The sequence below is a fragment of the Pan troglodytes genome, chromosome 1 (assembly GCF_028858775.2).
Source record: "Pan troglodytes isolate AG18354 chromosome 1, NHGRI_mPanTro3-v2.0_pri, whole genome shotgun sequence".
NCBI classification, from domain to species: Eukaryota; Metazoa; Chordata; class Mammalia; order Primates; family Hominidae; genus Pan; species Pan troglodytes.
In genome coordinates, this window is record NC_072398.2 from 135,958,838 (window position 1) to 135,979,468 (window position 20,631).

A 20,631-nucleotide genomic window follows, 5' to 3' on the forward strand; every position below is an offset into this window, starting at 1 on the left:
CTGGGATGCTGGAGCTTGGCAGGCGGAGGGGCGTCTGCCATGGTGAGGTGTGAGTAGGCAGCTGCTATGCTCACAGTGTAAACAGAGCTGCCAGGAAGCTCCAACTGGGTGGAGCCCACTACAGTTCAGCAAGGCAGACGGCCTCTTTAGGTTCCACCTCTGTAGGCAGGGCATATCTGAACAAAAGGCAGCTGCCCCACTCAGGGACTTATACGTAAAACCCCCATCCCCCTGGGACAGAGCACCTGGGGGAAGGGGCAGTGGTGGGCACAGCTTCTCCAGACTTAAACGTCCCTGACTGACAGCGCTGAAGACAGCAGTGGTTCTCCCAGCATGGTGTTCAAGCTCTGATAACAGACAGACTGCCTCCTCAAGTGGGTCCCTGACCCCCGGGTAGCCTTACTGGGAGACACCTCCCAGTAGGGGCCGACAGACACCTCATACAATAGAGTTCTGGCTGGCATCTGGCGGGTGCCCCTCTGAGATGAAGCTTCCAGAGGAAGGATCAGGCAGCAACATTTGCCATTCTGCAATATTTGCTGTTCTGCAGCCTCCGCTGGTGACACCCAGGCAAACAGGGTCTGGAGTGGACCTCCAGCAAACTCCAACAGACCTGCAGCTGAGGGGCCTGACTGTTAGAAGGAAAACTAACAAACAGAAGAAGCATCAGCATCAACAAAAAGGACATCCACACCAAAACCCCATCCATAGGTCACCAACATCAAAGACCAAAGGTAGATAAAACCACAAAGATGGGGAGAAACCAGAGCAGAAAGGCTGAAAATTCCAAAAACCAGAATGCCTGTTCTCCTCCAAAGAATCACAACTCCTCGCCAGCAAGGGAACAAAACTGGAGGGAGAATGAGTTTGATGAGGTGAAAGAAGTAGGCTTCAGAAGGTGGGTAATAACAAACTTCTCCGAGCTAAAGGAGCATGTTCTAAGCCATTGAAAGGAAGATAAAAACCTTGAAAAAAAGATTAGAGGAATGGCTAACTAGAACAACCAGTGTAGAGAAGAACATAAATGACCTGATGGAGCTGAAAAACACAACACGAGAAGTTCATGAAGCATACACAAGCTTCAATAGCCGATTTGATCAAGCGGAGGAAAGGATATCAGTGATTGAAGATCAAATTAATGAAATAAAGCAAGAAGACAAGACTAGAGAAAAAAGAGTGAAAATAAACGAACAAAGTCTCCAAGAAATATGGGACTGTGTGAAAAGACAAGTCTACGTTTGACTGGTATACCTGAAAGTGATGGGGAGAATGGAACCAAGTTAGAAAACACTCTTTGGGATATTATCCAGGAGAACTTTCCCAACCTAGCAAGGCAGGCCAACATTCAAATTCAGGAAATACAGAGAACACCACAAAGATATTCCTTGAGAAGAGCAACCCCAAGACACATAATCATCAGATTCACCGAGGTGGAAATGAAGGAAAAAATGTTAAGGGCAGCCAGAGAGAAAGGTCAGGTTACCCACAAAGGGAAGCCCATCAGACTAACAGCAGACTTCTCAGCAGAAACCCTACAAGCCAGAACAGAGTGGGGGTCAATATTCAATATTCTTAAAGAAAAGAATATTCAACCCAGAATTTCATATCCAGCCAAACTAAGCTTCATAAGTGAAGGAGAAATAAAATCCTTTACAGACAAGCAAATGCTGAGAGATTCTGTCACCACCAGGCCTGCCTTACAAGAGCTCCTGAAGGAAGCACTAAACATGGAAAGGAACAACTGGTACCAGCCACTGCAAAAACATGCCAAATTGTAAAGACCATCATTGCTATGAAGAAACTGTATTAATTAGCGGGCAAAATAACCAGCTAACATCATAATGGCAGGATCAAATTCACACATAACAATATTAACCTTAAATATACCTGTGCTAAATGACCCAATTAAAAGACACAGACTGGCAAATTGGATAAAGAGTCAAGTCCCATCAGTGTGCTGTATTCAGGAAACCCATCTCACATGCAAAGACACACATACACTCAAAATAAAGAAATGGAGGAAGATCTACCAGCAAATGGAAAGCAAAAAAAAAGCAGGGGTTGCAATCCTAGTCTCTGATAAAATAGACTTTAAACCAATAAAGATCAAAAGAGACAAAGAAGGACATTACATAATGGTAAAGGAATCAATTCAACAAGAAGAGCTAACTATCCTAAATATATATGCACCCAATACAGGAGCACCCAGATTCATAAAGCAAGTCCTTAGAGACCTACAAAGAGACTTAAGACTCCCACACAATAATAACGGGAGACTTTTAACACCCCACTGTCAACATTAGACAGATCAACGAGACAGAAAGTTAACAAGGATATCCAGGAACTGAACTCAGCTCTACACCAAGCAGACCTAATAGACATCTACAGAACTGTCCACCCCAAATCAACAGAATATACATTCTTCTCAGCACCACATCGCACTATTCCAAAATTGACCACACAGTTGGAAGTAAAGCACTCCTCAGCAAATGTAAAAGAACAGAAATTATAACAAACTGTCTCTCAGACCACAGTGCAATCAAACTAGAACTCAGGATTAGGAAACTCACTCAAAACTGCTCAATTACATGCAAACTGAACAACCTGCTCCTGAATGACTACTAGGTACATAACAAAATGAAGGCAGAAATAAAGATGTTCTTTGAAACCAATGAGAACAAAGACACAACATACCAGAATCTCTGGGACACATTTAAAGCAGGGTGTAGAGGGAAATTTATAGCACTAAATGCCCACAAGAGAAAGCAGGAAAGATCTAAAATTGACACCCTAACATCACAATTAAAAGAACTAGAGAAGCAAGAGCAAACACATTCAAAAGCTAGCAGAAGGCAAGAAATAATTAAGATCAGAGAAGAACTGAAGGAGATAGAGACACAAAAAAACCTTCAAAAAATCAATGAATCCAGGAGCTGGTTTTCTGAAAAGATCAACAAAATTGATAGACCGCTAGCAAGACTAATAAAGAAGAAAAGAGAGAAGAATCCAATAGATGCAATAAACAATGATAAAGGGGATATCACTACTGATCCCACAGAAATACAAACTACCATCAGAGAATACTATAAACATCTCTATGCAAATAAACTAGAAAATCTAGAAGAAATGGATAAATTCCTGGACACATACACCCTCCCAAGACTAAACTAGGAAGAAGTCGAATCTCTGAATACACCAATAACAGGTTCTGAAATTAAGGCAATAATTAATAGCCTACCAACCAAAAAAAGTCCAGGACCAGGAAGATTCACAGCCAAATTCTACCAGAGGTACAAAGAGTAGCTGATACCATTCCTTCTGAAACTATTCCAATCAACAGAAAAAGAGGGAATCCTCTCTAACTCATTTTATGAGGCCAGCATCATCCTGATACCAAATCCTGGCAGAGACACAACAAAAAAAGAGAATTTTAGGCCAATATCCCTAATGAACATCGATGTGAAAATCCTCAATAAAATACTGGCAAACCGAATCCAGCAGCACATCAAAAAGCTTATCCACCACAATCAAGTCGGCTTCATCCCTGGGATGCAAGGCTGGTTCAACATATGCAAATCAATAAACATAATCCATCACATAAACAGAACCAAAGACAAAAACCACATGACTCTCTCAATAGATGCAGAAAAGGCCTTTGACAAAATTCAGCAGCGCTTCATGCTAAAAACTCTCAATAAACTAAGTATTGATGGAATGTATCTCAAAATAATAAGAGCTATTTATGACAAACCCACAGCCAATGTCATACTGAATGGGCAAAAACTGGAAGCATTCCCTTTGAAAACTGGCACAAGACAAAGATGCCCTCTCCCACCACTCCTATTCAACATAGTATTGGAAGTTCTGGCCAGGGCAATCAGGCAAGAGAAAGAAATAAAGCATATTCAATTAGGAAAAGAGGAAGTCAAATTGTCCCTATTTGCAGATGACATGATTGTATATTTAGAAAACCCCATCGTCCCAGCCCAAAATCTCCTTAAGCTGATAAGCAACTTCAGCAAAGTCTCAGGATACAAAATCAATGTGCAAAAATCACAAGCATCCCTATACACCAATAACAGACAAACAGAGAGCCAAATCATGAGTGAACTCCATTCACAATTGCTACAAAGAGAATAAAATACCTAGGAATCCAACTTACAAGGGATGTGAAGGACCTCTTCAAGGAGAACTACAAACCACTACTCAATGAAGTAAAAGAGGACACAAACAAATGGAAGAACATTCCATGCTCATGGATAGGAAGAATCAATATTGTGAAAATGCCATACTACCCAAAGTAGTTTATAGATTCAAAGCTATCCCCATCAAGCTACCACTGACTTTCTTCACAGAACTGGAAAAAACTACTTTAAAGTTTATATGGAACCAAAAAAGAGCCTGCATAGCCAAGACAATCCTAAACCAAAAGAACAAAGCTGGAGGCATCACGCTACCTGACTTCAAACTATACTACAAGTCTACAGTAACCAAAACAGCATGGTACTGGTACCAAAACAGAGATATAGACCAATGGAACAGAACAAAGGCCTCAGAAATAACACCACACATCTAAAATCATCTGATCTTTGACAAAACTGACAAAAACAAACAATGGGGAAAGGATTCCCTATTTTATAAACGGTGCTGGGAAAACTGGCTAGCCACATGTAGAAAGCTGAAAGTGGATCCCTTCCTTACACCTTATACAAAAATTAATTCAAGATGTATTAAAGACTTAAATATAAGACCCAAAATCATAAAAACCCTAGAAGAAAACCTGGGCAATACCATTCAGGACATAGGCATGGGCAAAGACTTCATGACTAAAACACTAAAAGCAATGGCAACAAAAGCCAAAAGAGACAAATGGGATCTAATTAAACTAAAGAGCTTTTGCACAGCAAAAAAAAAAAAACTATCAGCAGAGTGAACAGACAACCTACAGAATGGGATAAAATTTTTGCAATCTACCCATCTGACAAAGGGCTAATATCCAGAATCTACAAAGAACTTAAACAAATTTACAAGAAAAGATCAAACAACCCCATCAAAAAGTGGGCAAAAGATAGGAACAGACACTTCTCAAAAGAAGACATTTGTGCAGCCAACAGACATATGAAAAAATGCTCATCATCACTGGTCATTAGAGAAATGCAAATCAAAACCACAATGAGATATCATCTCATGCCAGTTAGAATGGAGATCATTAAAAAGTCAGGAAACAACAGGTGCTGGAGAGGATGTGGAGAAATAGGAACACTTTTACACATTGGGAGTGTAAATTAGTTCAACCATTTTGGAAGACAGTGTGGTCATTCCTCAAGGATCTAGAACTAGAAATGCCATTTGACCCAGCAATCCCATTACTGGGTATATATCCAAAGGATTATAAATCATGCTGCTATAAAGACACATGCACACGTATGTTTACTGTGGCACTATTCACAATAGCAAAGACTTGGAACCAACCCAAATGTCCATCAATAATAGACTGGATTAAGAAAATGTGGCACATATATACCATGGAATACTATGCAGCCTAAAAAAAGGATGAGTTCATGTCCTTTGCAGGGACATGGATGAAGCTGGAAACCACCATTCTCAGCAAATTATCACAGGACAGAAAACCAAACACCACATGTTCTCACTCATAAGAGGGAGTTGAACAATGAGAACACATGGACACGGGGAGGGGAACATCACACATTGGGGCCTGTCAGGGGTGGGGGGCTGGGGGAGGGATAGCATTGGGAGAAATACCTAATGTAAACGACAAGTTGATGGGTGCAGCAAAGCAACATGGCACATGTATACCTATGTAACAAACCTGCACATTGTGCACATGTACCCCAGAACTTAAAGTATAATTTAAAAAAAAAAAAGCGTGTGGCAGTTCGCCCCTCACTCTCTCTCTCTCCTGATCCTCCATGGTAAGATGTGCCAGCTTCCCCTTTGCCTTCCGCCATGATTGTAAGTCACCTGAGGCCTCCTAGCCATGCTTCCTGTACAGCCTGTGGAACTGTGAGTCAATCAAACCTCTTTTCTTCATAAATTACTTGGTCTCAGGTAGTTCTTTATAGCAGTTTGAGAATGGACTAATACATCTTATTTCCAATCCTTGCTATTCAAATCCTAGTCCAAGGTCCAACAGCATTGGCATCCCCTGGCAGTGTATTAGAAACACAGATTTCCAGGATCAACCACAGACCTACTGAATGAGAACCTACATTGAATAAAATCCTCAACGCACATTGAGAAGCACTGGAAGTCTGTCACTGCACCTTAATCACTGATGGAGAGAAAGGACAAGTAAGGAGAGAAGAAAGGAGGCAATCTTATTTTAAAAACTCTTACATTACAGTTGTAAATAAGTATTTTAAGTATTATTATTTTAGTAAATACTGATTTTAATAAGCAGTCTAAGACTTCATAAACAAGAAAATATTTTAAAACTAAATTTTAAAAATTTTAGGTAGTACATGATATGTTCCTTTTCTGTTCATTTGTTCTTTAATATATCATTGTCCCAAAATTTCTCCCAACCAATTTTGTAACCTAAGTACTAGTATGGCTAAAGTAGCATATAAAATTATTCTTTTTTATTACTTTAATTAAGTTGATATAAAAATCCTGTCAGCTTTGACCTAAAGAGCATTCATATTTTCTCTTGACTAGCTACTCAGATAGCACTGCAGTGTTTATATATTATTTTCCTTTGATTTATGTTTTCAGGGTGTTTCTGTTGTTTGTTATCACTGTTGCTGTTTTTAATATTCTCTACCAGAGCTGAGCACTAACTTTAATCCATTTTATTTGGTAGGAAGTAAGTTGTCAAAAATCAAACTGTGTCAAGTTAATATCCAACTTCATAATTTGAGCTCCCTTAAAGTTGTAAAAAAACTTTTTAAGAATCCTTCAAAACTTTTTCAGCCTTAGGTAAGCTTAAAGAAAAACTAGAGGTCAGAATTATATGTGATAAGGAACCTTGTGAGGAAATAATCTGGTTGATATAAGTACTTTGGGAATTCTAAGTACTGTGTTGGCCCTTATCCTTCTTAGCAAAGATAAGTTAATGTTTGTAGTGCTCACATGCTTGTGGCCTCAAAAACACAGTAAACACAGAGCACAAGCCTGGAAGGGTAGAGAACTTACTTAAATTTAATTGAAGTTCTCCTTAATGTTTGCTGAAGAACAAGAATTTCTCCAAGTTATTCAACTATTATCTACACATTTTTACTTTCAGGAAATCAAAAATGATGTGAGGACTGCACAGCTTATAAAATACATTTGTCACAGAAAATTCTATTTTTCATTGAAACTGTTGAATATTTTTATTTAAATACATATTATATAAATCACTTAATCTAGACACTTTTTAATATATAAATTGTTCAGCATTCTATAAATGAATTCATCCGCCTTGTACAAATTATCCTGCCATAATAGTTGGTGTGAAGGGTCTCATTAGTTAGGCTTTGCGCTTAGCTTTCCACTTGAAGCCTGCTTAAAATAAAGAGTGCCCTTAGTAGAGACAATTCCAAACACACCAGAAAGCCTTGTTCTTCCACAGAAACATCACTAGGCAACTGTTATTTATCCTTAACTTGGAAAGACTTCCTTTCCAACCTAGATTACTTACCCACAATTAAATAATATTTTTAAACACCAGCTTGAAAAATAATGTGTCCCAGAGGCAGAGAGGTTAATAAGTCGACACATAAAGCAAGTGTTTCAAATGGATTTTCGGACAAAATTGTATATTCAATATTCTAAAGTCACGGAGGATTGTTGGCTCTCCTTTTGGGCAATGGATCCAGGAAGGACCCAGCAGGGGATTCTGCTCATTGCTTTCCTTCTAAAAGTTCACATTCTTTAGGTCAAGCTATTGTTAGAACCACCATTCAGATCAAACACATTCATACAGTTTTATTTTAAGCCACCTTTTTTATTACCATATAACATGCACAAGTTTGTACAATTAATATGAATTTTCACAAAGTGAACTCACCCATATATCCAGCACAGACCAAGAAATACAACATTGCCAGTGTCCCAAAGGTCTCCGTTCTGCCCTCTCCCAGTCCTTACTCAGTCCCACCCCTGTTAACATCGTAGATTAGTTTTGCCTATTTTTATGTATGTAAATGGAACTTTATGTAAATGGAATCATAGGGTATTAACTCTTTTGTATCCAGTTTCTTTCCAGCAACAATGACATGAGTTCAAGCGATTCATCAACATTACTGCATGTAACTGTAGTTCATACATTCTCGTTGCTGTGTAATATTGAAGAAATATATAACAATTTCTTTTTCTACTCTATTATTGATGATATTTGGGCTGTTTCCAGTTTGGGGCTATCATGAATCATGCTGCTACATATATAGTTTCAAAACAAAAGTAATCTAATCAGTTTAAATAAGAAAAAGTTTGGCAGATACTTTTTTCATCATTAATTTCAACTAAAAAAATGAAGCTATTGGATTAGAGCAGAGATGAACCTTTAAATCTAACATTCTGTACTACAATATCTAAATAGCTTGTCTTTCTTTTCATAAAAACTAGTCTCTACAGAGCCAGCTCACTAGTTTCCTATTTCTGCTGTAACAAATTACCACAAATTTAGTGGCTTCAAACAACACAAATTTGTTCTCTCATCATTCTGGAGGTCTGAGGTCCAGAATAGGTCTTACAGACCAAAATCAAAGCATTGGCAGGGCTGCATTCCTTCTCGAAGCTCTCGCAGAGAATATGTGTCTTGCCTTTCCCAGGTTGTAGAGGCTGCCCACATTTCTTGTTCCCTGGCCTGGCCTCCAGCCAACAATCCCATCACACTGCCAGCTGCATCTCCAGTCACATCTCTTCTGACTCTCCTGCCTCCCTCTTTCCCTTATAAGGACTCTTGTGATTACACTGGGCCAGCCTCGATAGTCCAAGATCAAGAAGATCCTTAATCACATCTTCAAGGTCCTTTTTGCCATGTAAAGTAACATAACCACAGATTCCAGGGATTAGGACATGGACATCTTTGGGCCATTATTCAGCCCACCACTCCAACCCTCTGAAATTATTCCGCTCCCATTCCCCAGTACACTCTGTCCTTGACACCTCACCAAAGTAAAACGGTAACTCAATGTCCTTTTATTCTGTGATCTCAACTCCCAGACATTTACAATGTAAGCTCCTTGAGGAGAGGGACTGGCCAGGCTCTGTGCTCTTTCCCCACCACCAGCACAATCGCTGATCCTCAGTGTGTACCCAGTAAATGTTGGTTGGTTGAGTGGAGAGGTAGCAGTCCCTACATCCTCACATCTTCTCCCTGGTAAATGAGAAGCAGCAGCATATGACATTCAGGGACCTGGGACAGCTGACTGCAAGTACAGTTTTATTCCATATTCTGATTTTAACCAAAACACTTAAGAGCTCTCTGTGCTTCAGTTTCCTCATCTGAAAAATGAGGTGGCTGGCAAAGGTAGTATCTAGAGTATCTGGCCAGCATTAATATTCATTTTAAATGGAAACAATGCTTATGATACATTGTAAAGTGAAAAGGTCAGAATTCAAAATTCTGTAAGTTGTATGATTTAAACTGACTATAATGTTATACACCAAACAAACCTAAGATGTTAACCAAAGGAGAAACTGAGGGTATATGGGGTATACTGGCACTCTGTACTAGCTTCACAGTTTTTCTGTAACTTTAAAACTGCTCTAAAATAAAAAGGTTATCTTTTTAAAGTTGCTTGGCAACAAGTCTAGATTATAAACTCCTTGAGGGCAGGCCTCATGTTCTCCCTCATATTTGTTTACATAGAACCTACAACAATACTTCATACAAAGTGCCCAATAAGCATTGAAATATAAAAAAAAACTGTTTATGTGGATTTCAGATTAGTACAGACACAGTCTCTAACACTCTTCTCAGAACTGTGAAATAAGCTTCGCTGTATGTAAAGGTAAAGGCCAACTGGGCTTGATGAAATCACTGGTCATCAAGGAATGAGATCATGGAGTAGGTTGTAAAAAGATGAATCAGAAGAGGCGTGAAAGGGACCAGAAAGGAGACATGTAGTTTGGACAGGCATATTTCATCATTTTTTATGTATTTGAAAAATGAAAAAAAAAATGTATTCATGATTCTCAGTGGGGATAAGGATGGATGTTGAAGGAGTGTGTATGGTGTTCATATGTACAAGTATGGGCACATATCCAAAACTGGTTGAAAATTTTGATGTTATAATTTGCATGGATTTTTAAAGTTTGAAAAACATTAAATTATTTGGTTCCCCGTTAAAACCACTTTATTATTTAAAAAATTAAGCTACCTATTAAGCATCAATGATTATGAATGTCACTGTCTCCAGATCCACTGATCATCTCTAAACTGCTTGCTATGGTCTGAATGTCAGTGTCCCCAACAAAAATTCCTATGTTGAAATCCTACCCCACAAGGTTGGTAGGATGGGATTAAGAAATAGGGCCTTTGGGAAGTGATGAGAGAGAAGACCTCATGAATAAGATTACTGCTCTTATAAAATGGGCCCAAGGAGGCTCATTCAACCCTTCTGCCATATGAGGATGCAATAAGAAGACATCATCAATAAACCAGGATGTGAAACCTGGAAGCAGGTCTTCACCAGACAGTGAATCCGCCAGGCCCTAATCTTGGACTTCCCAACCTCCAGAACTGGATAAGTAAATTTCTGTGGTTTATAAACTACTCAGTAGAAGGTATTTTGTTATAGAAGTCCAAACAAACAGACTAGGACAGTGTTTATATGATCCCAGTCCTAATGAATTACCTTTATAAATGCTTAGGTAGTGATTAAAGAATTATGCATAGAAAAGGTTACATTAAGAAGACATTAAACAACTAAGCATTGTCATATTTGTGTGGCAAGACCACGGATCACATTTCTTTCTCTTTTATTTCAGTAGGCAAGTTGTATCTCTTTGATGAAAATACAAATAACATTTAAGATATATTTAAGAGTCTATATAAAAAGATTTTTTTATAGTTGGCTTGTAATTTGAGCAATTAATATTACAAATCTGTATGAATAACATATATAATCAGATTTTTAAAAAGTGTTTAGAAAAGATTTCTTGATTTCTCCTCCATCTCTCCTTCAAACCTGCTTCTTCTTTAGTCTTCCCTATCTTAGGACCACCATTCTCCCATTTGTTCAAGCCAAAATCATACAAAATCATCATTTATCGAGGCTTTTCCCTCACTTTCCTGTAAGCAGTCCATCAACAACTACTGTCAACTCTACCTGTAAAATATATCCTGAATCCATCCATTTCTCTTCATCTCCACTGTCACCACTTCAGTTTGAACCAATGTTTTACAAACTGTAAATTGCCACTCATTGCTGAGTTATCAAATCAGTTTTGTGGGTGACAACCAGCATTTCTTCTTTTACAGTGAAAGAGAACAGAAAAATTCAGAGGGCGTCATTCACGGTAAGGGTATTGTCTCATTAAATTTTGCTTATGTATCTGTGTTTATGTGTGGAGTCACCACACAAAATATGTTTCCTCCTGTGGATTGTGGAACAAAATGTTTGAAACCCTAGATTTAGGTCCACATCATTTCTCACTTGGACTGCTTAAAACCCAGAATGCTTATTCTTGGCACAGTAGAAGCCAAACACTTTACAATGGCCTAACGACCCAGCATAATCTTATGCCTCCTTCCTCTCTGACCACATCTTCATCTCTCATCCTCCTCCCTCATGCTCCAGTCACACTGCCTCCTTTTCAATGAACACACCAGTCTCCCCACCTCCAGGACTCTGTACTTGCTACTTCCTCTGCACAGATTGTTCTTCACAATACTTGCAGATGCCTCCTGCCTGGTCTTAGCACAAGTGCCATCTCCACAAAGTGACCTGTTTAAACTGTCCCCAATTTCCATTTTCTTCTATTTATTTCATGTTACTTATTATCTGGAATTGTATTATTTCTTTTTTCAGACTTCTTTACTGCCCATCTCTCTTTGCTAGAATATTTAAGTTCTAAGAGAGCTAAGTCTTCCTTGTCTGCCTCCTTCACTGATAAATATTCAGAGCCTAAAATAAAGCCTGGTACATAATGCATACTGAATAAATATTTACTTTTTCTTTTTTATTACTGAATCAATTTTTTTTATTGACTTCCTGACTGGTCACTTACTAAATGTGAAACACTATGCCAGACTTAGGAGTTGAAGATGAAAGACACACTCTACACAGAATCACTTGATTTGCTTTCCCTTGTTCCTTATCTCTGTCTTAGTCCGTTTGGGCTGCTATCACAAACTGTCATCAAGTGGGTGCTCATAAATAATAGAAATAAGTAACAGAAATTTTTTGCAGTTCTGGAGGTTGACAAGTCCAACATCAAACCTCCAGCCAATCTGTTGTCTGAGGACTCACTTCCTGGTTCACAGACAGCTGTCTTCTCACTGTAACCTCACAGGGCAGAGGGGTGAGGGATCTCTCTAAGGTCTCTAAGGGCACTAATCCCATTCATGAGCACTCCATCCTCCTGACCTAATCACCTCCCCAAAGCCCTGCCTCTTAATATCATTACCTTGAAGGTTAGAATTTCAATATATGAATTTGGGGGGGATACAAACATTCAGTTAATTGCAACCTCTATTCCCTTCCAGACTCTAAGCTCCCTGTGGGCAAAGACCCTGACAGTTTTGTTCACCGTTTATACCCTTTCCCTTGCATGGTGCCTAGAGTGTTAATTTTTTTTTTAAGTGAATGAGATCTTGAATTTGTGGTGGCCCCAATACACAGAGTTGAATAATGTTCCAGCAGGTCTCTGTTACCTGGGTTAAGCATAGAAAATGTAAACATTTGGTTTGATCTAGGGTAAGGATATTTAGGAGTTGAAGCTAATGGCTAGAAAGTCATGAAAGGGGTAGACAATAGAATGTAGACTTCTGGCTTTACTTTTTAAATAAACAGCTTAGATTCCTTTTTTAAAAAATAATGGTTCAGCCAGGTGCGGTTGCTCATGCCTGTAATCCCAGCACTTTGGGAGGCCAACGCAGGTGGATCACCTGAGGTCAGGAGTTCAACACCAGCCTGGCCAACATGGTGAAACCCTGTCTCTACCAAAAATACAAAAATTAGTCGAGCATGGTGGTGGATGCCTGTAATCCCAGCTACTCGGGAGGCTGAGGCAGGAGAATCACTTGAAACTGGGAGGCAGAGGCTGCAGGGAGCCAAGATCATGCCACTGTACTCCAGCCTGGGCGACAGAGTAAGACTCCGTTTAAAAAAAAAAGAAAAAGAAAAATAGTGGTTCAAAGTCATATGTTTTCATTTAGAGTAGTAATTTTTAAAGAAAAAAATTACAGTACTATTACATCTATTTTCTCACTCCATTCTTTAGAATATAAATCCTAATTAGTATTTAGTTTTGCTTATTACAAAGCTAAGGAATCATCTACATTTTTCCCTACAGCATGCAGACGTCTTACTTTCCTTCATGATATGGTGCCTTAGAACAGGGGTTCCCAAACACCAGGCCAAGTTTGTGGCCTGTTAGGAACTGGCCCACACAAGAGGAGATGAGCGGTGGGCTAATGAGCATTACCACTTAAGCTCCGACTCCTGTCAGATCAGCAGGGCATTAGATTCTCATGGGAGCACCAACCCTACTGTGAACTGCGCATGCGAGGGATCTAGGCTGCATGCTTCTTGTGAGAATCTAATGCCTGATGATCTGAGGTGGAACAGTTTCATCCTGAAACCATCCTCCCTACTACCCTGTCACATGGAAAAATTGTCTTCCATGAAATTGGTCCCTGGTGCCAAAAAAGGTTGGGAACTGCCACCTCAGAGAGTCAATTGTAAAAATCAGGAATGGATCTACTATGGATAATTATCTCCAATCAGCTAAAGATCAATAATGTTGCAGGAAACAAGTATACCAGCAAAGTCACAGACAATAAACATTGTCATAATAATGTCCCCATCTAATTTCATCCTGGCCTTGACTCTCCACAAAGCCCATCAAATAATCCCAGCAGTGTACATATAGAGTCACAAAGAACACAGAAATCTTATAGAAAGTCCTGATCTCACAGCAAGTCCTAACACTGAGTCAATCAAGGTAAATGACCCATTAGTGATGGACTGGCTTCTCAAGATAGAGGATTCAGATTGGTTTTGGTGAGAGGGGACTAAATAACTTACCATTTACATTTCTGTTAATCATCTATTTTCCTTTCTGATGATTATATTTAATTGTGGGAAACAAAATGAGTTCTATATTTAGATACTATGATGAAAATGTTTACATCTTTTAAATGTTAACACTAGGAAGAATATGACAAAATTCAACTTGGCTGCAAGTACAGTGGGAAAGTACATCATTAAAACTTTATCTATTTCCCCTAAGAATGTTGAAGCATTCAGCAAATATTTATAGTTAGCCTTTTTGGCTAGGTTCATTGATTGCAACTGATACTGTCTCCTCTTACAAGTGAGGCAGATGGAGTCATAAACAAGTGGCCTCATTCAAGAGCATACAGTCACAATCAAAACTGAAATTTAGACCACCTCCAAAAACTTACACACTTGAAACTAGTATTCTGGAATTGCTGTCTGATAGGAATTTGCTCATACCCTACCATACCCTGGGCTACATGTCCCTAACCTTGATTCTAATTACCGTGTTTTCTTTGTTGTTGTTGTTTTTTGAGATGCAGTCTCACTCTGTTGCCCAGGCTGGAATGCAGTGGCGTGATCTCAGCTCACTGCAACCTCTGCCTCCCGGGTTCAAGCAATTCTCCTGCCTCAGCCTCCCGAATAGCTGGGATTCCAAGTACACACTGCCACACCCGGCTAATTTCTTGTGTTTTAGTAGAGACAGGGTTTCCACCTTGTTGCCCAGGCTGGTCGCAAACTCCTGAGCTCAGGCAATCTGCCCACCTCAGCCTCCCAAAGTGCTGGGATTACAGGCATGAGCCACCGTGCCCAGCCCATAATTACTGAATGATGGAATCTGAAAGAAAAGTGGCCTTTAATTCAACCAGTTCAACTCCTCACTTTCCAGATCAAAAAACAAAAGCCAGTAAGGTGGCCGGGCGCGGTGGCTCACGCCTGTAATCCCAGCACTTTGGGAGGCCGAGGCGGGCGGATCACGAGGTCAGGAGATCGAGACCATCCTGGCTAACACGGTGAAACCCCGTCTCTACTAAAAATACAAAAAATTAGCCGGGCGTGGTAGCGGGCGCCTGTAGTCCCAGCTACTCGGGAGGCTGAGGCAGGAGAATGGCGTGAACCCGGGAGGCGGAGCTTGCAGTGAGCCGAGATCGCGCCACTGCACTCCAGCCTGGGCGACAGAGCGAGACTCCGTCTCAAAAAAAAAAAAAAAAAAAAAAAAAAAAAAAAAAAAGCCAGTAAGGTGAAAGCACTTGCCTAAAATGCTTACTAGAAGGTATTAGGGCCAGAACTGGAATCCAGGTTTCTGGAGTCCCAGATGAAAAGACTTTCTATGGTGTTATTCAAAATATCAAAGTCTGTTCTAAAGCCTGTAGTGGGCTCTGCACCCACTAGTTGCCCCATTCAATGGGGGTGGGAGGAACTAATTTCTTTGACCTCTCAGCTAAGAGAAAACACAGCAGCTTGGCCGTGGCCCCGCTTATACAGGACAGGAGGTTCTGAGATCCAGCTTGCCAATCAAGAATGAGTTTATTTATCCTGGTTGTTCCAGGAATTCATGTGACAATTTAACAAGTAAGTACTCAATAAATGTTAAAACAATTTAATGAGGCTTTTTTCTCTCAACTCTTATCTGAACATTTTTGTTTAATTTTTAGTGAAAAAAATAAGAACCAATTCCCTTACTATATGGTCTTGAGGATGAATAGAATGCAGATCAGAAAGAAAGGGCCTCTAGGCCACATCACAGCCAACGTTTAAGTGCCTGGAGCTGGATGAGCATGGGGGCGGCAGTGGCACCCTTCTGGGAGAACTTTCAGGGGTACCATGAGGTTGGATAGGGTAGGGCTATAGCTATCATCGAGAACCTTAGATCTGGCTTAAGGAATTTAGACTTGGGAGTGGAGTACTGGAAGTTTTGAGCAGGACTGTGACAAAAATTTCAGATGTATTCTAAATGATGACTCCATCGGTAGCATGTATGATGGAGGTGACAGTGTGGAGTTGAAGACCAATTAAAAGACTGCATGGGGCCAGGCGCAGTGGCTCACGCCTGTAATCCCAGCATTTTGGGAGGCCAAGGCCAGCAGATCACTTGAGGGCAGGAGTTTGAGACCAGATTGGCCAACATGGCGAAGCCCCGTCTCTACTAAAAATAACAAAAATTAGCCGGGTGCGGTGGCGCGCGCCTGTAGTTCCAGCTACTTGTTGGCTGAGGCAGGAGAATCGCATGAACCCAGGAAGCGGAGATTGCAGTGAGCTGAGACTGCGCCAGTGCACTCCAGCCTGGGAGACGGAGTGAGACCCTGACTCAAAAAACAAAAACAAACAAACAAAAAATGGCATGGTTGTCCAAGAGAGAATGTTTCAAAGTGCCTCTCCATTTCCCCTCTGAATTCATAAACTGAAACTGGGAGCCTAACACTGTCCCTGCAGCCTCCACCCCTGCTCCAGGATCCACAGCTGCTTCTGCTCCACCCTTTGAGCTTCTGCCCTTTCTTGCACCATCCAAAGACCACCTCACGCAGGGAACCAATCCCACTGCAAGGCTGGGGTCTCCCCACTCCACAGTAGCCTCTAGCTAGTGGACTTCAGAGAAGGGCCTTATTCTTTAGGCCTCTTACTATCATCTCTAGACCTTTCTCAAGCTCCTTGACTTGACAGGGCTGAGCTGACCCTATGGGGAACAATGAATCATGGGGTCAGCTCATTGGAACCTGAAAGGGTGTTGAGGAAACCATGGGTCAGTGACCAGTCAGGAACCTGAAATATCCAGATACAAGGGGTCAAGGCAAGACATTGCGTCAGAAATCCGAAAAGTCATGAAAACCACAACAGTGTGGTACTTGGACAGAGCTTTTTCTTTCTTCCAGATGCTCTCTGGGAGAAACTCTGCACAACACTGGCATTATGTTAAAAGTCTGTCACAGGCTCCACCACTCTTCCAATTACTATGCCTTCTCTTTTATCATTCATGGCAAATGACTGCAGCTCCCCACATTCTGACATCACAACCCAGTGGCATCTGTCCCCTCTCCATTCCACAGCCTTATTCCTGAGTTTCCTGAATTAGGTTGTTTTTCTAAATCCCCTTACCTCTCTCTCTGATATTTATCAGGTCAGCCCCTTTATTTATCTTCCTTGTCCCAGGCCAGCCATCAGGCTTAACTACATTGCAGGTCCTTGGCCAGTTTCTCCATCACTAAACCTCTTCTGTATTCTCATTCATCTAATTTGACACTGAGAATCTTCCTTGAATGTCATTTAAATCATATCACTAAGCCTTCAAAGCTACACTTGTTCCTTCCTGATTGCCTCGTTTCAAACTAAAGCTCTTACTAATAGGATGGGAGAGTTGGAAGGAACATCAGAGATTATTTTACAGATAACAAAACTAAGACTCAGATTAAGATGCTTCTTCATGGTTACTGTAGGATTTTAGGCACCTCACTCTTTCCAAATTGCTCTAATTGACAATTCAAACAAAATTCTACCCTCTTGTGCCTCATCCATTCATACATCCTTTCTGTCCACAACAGTGTACTTTATACATGTATATACACCCACCTACATACATATAGGGAAGCATATATGATGAATATGTACGTATTCAACACAGAAAAGTCACAAAACTTTTTTTTTTTCCTTAGAGACAGGGTCTTGCTATGTAGCTCAGGCTGAACTGAAACTCCTGGGCTCAAGTGGTCCTCCCACCTCAGCCTCCCCAAGTAACAGGGCTACCATGCCTGGTTCTGAGAAAAGCTGTAACTTCTTATACTCTTGATACCATGTATAGGAATTTTACTATATTCATTTTTTCCCTGATAGGTTCCTGTCACCCAAAATGCAATGTATATATACATAACATTTTCTTATTTTTTCTGTTCTCTGAAGTCCCTTCCTCTTTCCTTGGTGTCATTCTTTCCAAATATCCACCTTTCCATCTTTTATCCTCAACAGAACTACAGCCAATCATCCAGCCTATCATCCCTATTGCCTTTCCTTTTCTGTACAAGTCCCTTTCAAAAGTTCTCCACAGGTAATTTCTGCTGGTATAATCCATGATCTGGTAAGACGACAAGACTAGATATGGTAATTGAATTTAGCTGGAGGTAGATGAAAAGAGAAAGGGACTAGGCAGCAATGGCAGGGAGGATCTAGGAGCACTGTGCCAAAAATGACAATGGGCACAGCTACTCAAGCAGAGGGTGGTGTGCACCACCCTTAGATGAAGAGTCCAATTTTTTGCGGGGGGGGGGGGGGCATCTAGGAACGTCTGTCAGAAGACCAGTTACTAGCATAGGGAACAGTTACAAATTTGTCAAATCACTTATTTTATGCATGCTGAAGGACCATCAAAAGGGAGGGAAAGCAGTAAGCAGACTTTTAGAAAAAGACTAGATAGAAGAACAAAACATGGATCATGTCTGAAACAGCCTGAGGTGTGGCAGAGACCCCATTTACACTTGCTTCAAGTAGCTCTGAATACTTGTAATATCACCTGTGGCCTATCTCCACTGACAGCTGTGACTGCCATTTTCATTCTGAAATTCAGCTGTTCCTTTGCCAGTCTGGACACAACATTTTAGGCATGTTCTGAAGCATGACTCATGGTACTCTCCATAGGCAAACCTCTTCAGTATTCAATTAGTGCTCTGCTTCCTGACCTACTGGATATTCTCAGACCAAGATGCAGGATTTAAGACCACAGGCAATTTGAGAAGGTAGGAATTCCAGCCAAGACATTCAGCAAAAAGCACTAGAGACCACATGAGAGGCCTAGGGACAAAGGTAAGGAGATTAAAAACACAACTGCCAAAGTTTTACTTAATCTAAAAGAACATATCAATTAGACAGCACCATTCCTTTCATTAACAAGCATGACTGAAATGGTTGCAGCTCCTGCTGGTTTGCTACCAAGCTGGTGACCTCAGTGGGCAGAAAGGGAGGGAAGGAAATAAGCAAGCTCTACAAGCATCCTGAGGAATAAAAATTTACCTTTAGGATTAAGGTGCTAGAAGAGATTATTTGATTTGCAGAACATAATTTTATCATTAATCTATTCATTAATTACTATTAAAGTATACACCTTGCAGACAAACTTTTGCACTAAATAATTGTGATTTTATTGTTTTTTTCCACAAAATACAAAGCTTTGCACCACATTGTGGTAGTGTTCTAGCACAAGAAAATCCCAAGGTTTTCATGGAGGGGAGGGGGAGAAGGGTAATTTACAGGGTGTTCATTTTATCATTCTTGAAATGTTAACTAAAAATTTCAGGACAAAATATGTCAACCTTGTATAACATGCAGATTATTGCTTAGAACTTGCATATACTTTAAAATGGCACACATAAAGTATACAAACATTTCAGAATTTTAATGGAAATAACTTAGACATTTATTATCCCTCCAAATAAAACAACCAGGAAACAAAATAAAGAATGCCAAGTTGCTATTTTAAGTACTGATAAGTCCTAGTAACACTGATTCATACATTATCTAGTCTTACATTTTGTAAATAAAAGTTCTTCAGCCTTATGGAAATAAATTAGAAGGTATGTTCTCAAAATGGTATTAAGTATATTTTGAAAGACTTCCAAAAATCTTTGACAATTATATATTATACATTCTCAGAAAAAAGTATATATCTATGTATCTATATATATCACTATAGTTCTATTTACTGCTTTCCAAGTAGCTTTTTCAAATAAAATCTAAAAGTCATTATTATTACAAATTCTAATACCAAAAAATCTCATAACTTATCCTATTTACAAGTTAGTGAGAGTATTATCTACACAAAATTCCTTAAATAAAAAGTAGACATAGTCATACCAGAAACAAACCAAGCAGGAAACAGAAAAACACAGAGCACATTCTATATACAGCTATACCTTTAGGCTTGTTAAGTAGCAAATAACCCTAATGTACACTTAATTACAGAAATAATTACATAAAGATATAAAGAAAAAATATCCAAAGGATGTTTAACGAGTTTTCAGCCAGAGGTACTGTACTTATAAATCTTTGAGATTTAGAAATATTTCTGGTTTTGGTCTTATGTATAGGGCCTGATATCAAAATGGTCCACTGCTTAGAGTGAATAAGTGTAAACATTTTCAAAGCAAACAAACCAATCTTTAGGAGCTGCTTTCAATTCTTCACTGCTATCCAAAATATATTCCAATAAAGGTATGAATTATTATCAAAACTAGAGGCTGGCCTAGTCTGGCCTAGAAAGGGGTAAGGTTCAAGTCCTTGGATGTTGTACTTTGGAAAACACCAAGTAACGCAGTTGCTGGTAAATTTTTTTTTCAATGAAACATTACCATAGCAAAGTTTTCCCTAAAGAGCAGAACTCTAAAATAATTTTGCCACAAGCCAGCATCCACCCTCTCATAACACAGAGTTATCTCAGTTCCTCTGTGCTCCTGTCATGGGGTCTAAAAAGAACATT